Raw genomic sequence first — 4,865 nt, forward strand, 5'->3', positions numbered from 1 at the left:
ATTGACTTCTTAATTCTTTTTTAAATTTATTTTTATTGAAGATATTTGAGTTTTACAATTTCCCCCCCAATCTTGCTTCCCCCCCCCCCCCCCACAGAAAGCACTCTGTCAGTCTTTACTTTGTTTCCATGTTGTACCTTGATCCAAATTGGGTGTGATGAGAGAGAAATCATATCCTTAAAGAAGAGAAGAGAAGTCTAAGAGGAACAAGATCAGACAATAAGCTATCTGGGTTTTTTTCTAAATTAAAGGGAATAGTCCTTGTACTTTGTTCAAACTCCACAGCTCCTTAACTGGATACAGATGGCACTCGCCTTTACAGACAGCCCAAAATTGTTCCCGATTGTTGCACTGATGGAATGAGCAAGTCCTTCAAGGTTGAATATCACTCCCATGTTGCTGTTAGGGTGTACAGTGTTTTTCTGGTTCTGCTCATCTCACTCAGCATCAGTTCATGCAAATCCCTCCAGGCTTCCCTGAAATCCCGTCCCTCCTGGCTTCTAATAGAACAATAGTGTTCCATGACATACATATACCACAGTTTGCTAAGCCATTCCCCAATTGAAGGACATTTACTTGATTTCCAATTCTTTGCCACCACAAACAGGGCTACTATAAATATTTTTGTACAAGTGATGTTTTTACGCTTTTTCATCATCTCTTCAGGGTATAGACCCAGTAGTGGTATTGCTGGGTCAAAGGGTATGCACATTTTTGTTGCCCTTTGGGCATATTTCCAAATTTCTCTCCAGAAGGGTTGGATGAATTCACAGCTCCACCAACAGTGTAATAGTGTCCCAGATTTCCCACAACCCTTCCAACAATGATCATTATCCTTTCTGGTCATATTGGCCAATCTGAGAGGTGTGAGGTGGTACCTCAGAGAAGCTTTAATTTGCATTTCTCTAATAATGAATGATTTAGAGCATTTTTTCATATGGCTATGGATTGCTTTGATCTCCTCATCTGTAAATTGCCTTTGCATATCCTTTGACCATTTGTCAATTGGGGAATGGTTTTTGTTTTAAAAATATGACTCAGTTCTCCGTATATTTTAGAAATGAGTCCTTTGTCAGAATCATTAGTTGTAAAGATTGTTTCCCAATTTTCTACATTTCTTTTGATCTTGCTTATATTGGTTTTATCTGTGCAAAAGCTTTTTAATTTAATGTAATCGAAACCATCTAATTGGTTTTTAGTGATGTTCTCCAACTCTTCCTTAGTCATAAACTGTTCCCCTTTCCAAAGATCTGACAGGTAAACTAGTCCTTGATCTTCTAATTTGCTTATAGTATTGTTTTTTATGTCTATGTCCTGTAACCATTTGGATCTTATCTTGGTAAAGGGTGTGAGGTGTTGGTCTAATCTAAGTTTCTTCCATACTAACTTCCAATTATCCCAGCAATTTTTATCAAAGAGGGAGTTTTTATCCCAATGGCCAGACTCTTTGGGTTTATCAAACAGCAGCTTACTATAATCATCTCCTGCTTTTACACCTAGTCTATTCCACTGGTCCGCCACTCTATTTCTTAGCCAATACCAAACAGTTTTGATGACTGATGCCTTATAATATAATTTTAGATCAGGTAGGGCTAAGCCACCTTCTTTTGCACTTTTTTTCATTAAGCTCTTGGCAATTCTTGACTTTTTATTTCTCCATATGAATTTACTTACAACTCTTTCTAGCTCATTAAAGTAATTTATTGGAATTTTGATTGGTAGGGCACTAAACAGATAGTTTAGTTTTGATAGAATTGTCATTTTTATTATATTAGCTCTCCCTATCCATGAGCAGTTGATATTTGCCCAGTTATTTAAATCTGATTTAATTTGTGTGAGAAGCATTTTATAATTGTTTTCAAAAAAGATTCTGAGTCTGTCTTGGCAAATAGACTCCCAAGTATTTTATATTGTCTGAGGTTACTTTGAATGGGATTTCTCTTTCTAGCTCTTCCTGCTATTTCTTGCTAGACATATATAGAAAAGTTGAGGATTTATGAGGGTTTATTTTATAACCTGCAACTTTGCTAAAATTGCTAATTGTTTCCAGTAGTTTTTTGGATGATTTCTTGGGATTCTCTAGGTAGACCATCATGTCATCTGCAAAGAGTGAGAGTTTTGTCTCTTCCTTCCCAATTCTAATTCCTTCGATTTCTTTTTCTTCTCTAATTGCTGATGCTCTGCCTTCTTAATTCTTAGGAAGAACAACTAGTCAATGTTCGGCATACCTCTTTCTTGCTTTCATGAGGAGAATTGTTCTTAGTCCTATCCCTCCATTTGTTTTAGAGCCTAGATTGATTTACCTTCCTTATTTGGATCTCATAGAACTTTGTAATTTTCTTATACACTTAGTAGTTAGGCCAGTTATTTCATTAGTGAGGAAACTCTCTGTGCCCATATGGGTGGGTACCCTCTTGAGACTGAGTGACTTGCCCAGGGTCCAAGAATTCTGATTTTAAACCTGGCATTTGTCTTAAAGGTGGAGCTGGAAAACAAGTCTTCCTGATTGGCTCTCTCTCTCTATCCATTACTCATCTCTATCCTTGTCTCAGTTGATAACCTGGGTCTAATCTCCCCTTAGTCTTGTGAACTTAAAGAAGGCAAGAGTCCTGCCTAGTCCCTCATACTCTGGATGAACATCTATTCTGTTTTGTCAAAGACTTTGATTTTGTTGGTGTGGGAATACCCTCTCTCACTACAAGTCAGAATCATAATACTCTGGCTCTCTGACACTTTTTATCTTTGTGACCTTGAGCAAGTTTTTTTGATACCATCATCATCGCCATCATCATCACCATCATCATCACCATCATCATCAACGCTGGTGCTTGTGAAACACTTTACAAATCATTTATTTGTTCCTCACAAGAATTGGGGGGGGTAGGTGGTTATTATTGGTTTACAGTTAAGCAAACTGAGGCAAACAGAGGGTAAGTGACTTGACCAAGATCACACCGTTTTGAACTCAGATCTTCTTGATTGTTGGCCCAACCTTACATCCATTGTACCACCCAGCTGGCATTGAACTCTCTAGGCCTCAGTTTCCACATCTGTAAAATGAGAGAGGTTGGGCTAGGTGCCCTCTGAAGTATTTGACAGCCCCCAGATCTATGATCTAAATGATGATTTGAAAATACTGAAAAGCTTAGGAGGTTGAGACTTGCCCATAGTCACTTAGCTGATAAATATGAGGGCTTCCTGCTTTCATTCCACCTCTAAATTTCCTCCTTGCCTCTCTACAGAATATATAGTGGGCATTCATTGAAGATGTGTTGGAATGAATGAAATATTGTATTTATGCTGTTTGGTTTGATTGACACTTTATTTCTGATTCTATCATCTCAAAAAAATGTGGGTCTGGTACTAATTCCAGTTCAAACTAGTTAATTTGGTGTTTGGGGACTTGGTTCAAGGTTCAGTAAGAAACAATAATATTTGGGTGTAGTTTGGGGCTCAGCTAATTAGCAATGTTGTTTTGCTATTTGGCTTGGTTCAAATCCCAGATTTCAAATCAGTCAGTGAAGGAATTTGCTTGTTTTTAAGTAAGCTGGTCAACCTACCCCTGCCCCTCTAGATACCAATTATAGTCTAGGAAATGAAGCCCCCCCCAAAACAGCAGAATATTCCTCAGTCACTCTCTTTCCTTTGACCCCCTTCAACTTTTTGTGGGTGAATCAGATCTAATTTTTGAAGAATTTTGTAGCCTAGAAAAGAGATTTCTTGTTAACTGAAACACACTATCAAACTCCTATTTCTTTTGGTGTTGAGGGCTGAGGATCCAATGTAGGCAATAAACACTGGGTCGTAGAATCAAAGGATCATCGATTGAGAGATGAAAGGGATATTATAGGCCACCCAGTCCAGTCCCCTCATTTTACAGATTAGAAAACAAGTTCCAGAGAGGTCACTACCCAGGATCATATAACTAGTAAGCTCTTGAATCAGGATTTGAAGTTAGGTCTTACTGAATTGAAGTCAAATCCTTTTATCTCCTGTATCTCCTTGCTGAATAAAATTGGCTTTGTTTTTCTTTTTCATCAAAAGACTCTAAATTTTCTTTTGGGACAGGAAGAACCAAATTCAAATCCAACCTCAGATATTTATTGGCTTAATCTCTGGGTTACTTAACCTCTGCCTTAGTTTCCTCAACTGTAAAATGGGGAAGCTAGATAGCATAGTGGCTAGAGTTCTGGGCCTGAGTTAGGAAGACTCATCAAATCTGGCCTCAGATACTAGCTGTGTGACCCTGGGCAAGTCACTTCACTCTGTTTACCTCAATTTCTTCACTGTAAAATGAACTGGAGAAGGAAATGGCAAGTCATTTTGCCAAGAAGACCTCAAATGGGGTCACAAAGAGTTAGACTCAGTTGAAACAATTGGAAAAAACAACAAAAATTGGGCATAAATAATAGCACCTATCTCAAAGATTTTTTGGGAGAACAATGAGAATATCTTTGTACTTTGCGAACTTTAAAAGGCCATATACATGTAGGCTCCTCCCATTGGTAAGTTTTCCCACAGCCTCCATCTTCGGGAAGGGTTCAAGGCCAGAATTTTCAGCTCTCTTTTATATTGTGTTCCTCCATTAGAATCTTGGCTTCTTGAGGACAGGCATTGGCTTTCTTTTGGCTTGTTTTGTAACCCCAGTTTCTAACACAGAGTAACCCCTTACTAAATACTGCCTAGATAGCAGCAGCAGCATCATCACCATTCATTACAATTTAAATTTGTAAAGCATTTTACACATATAATCTCAATGGAGGGGGCAGCTAGGTGGTACAGTGGAGTCAGGAGTACCTGAGTTCAAATCTGATCTCAGACACTTAATAATTACCTAGCTGTGTGGCCTTGGGCAAGCCACTTAA

The sequence above is a fragment of the Macrotis lagotis genome, chromosome 3, assembly GCF_037893015.1.
Source record: "Macrotis lagotis isolate mMagLag1 chromosome 3, bilby.v1.9.chrom.fasta, whole genome shotgun sequence".
NCBI lineage: Eukaryota > Metazoa > Chordata > Mammalia > Peramelemorphia > Peramelidae > Macrotis > Macrotis lagotis.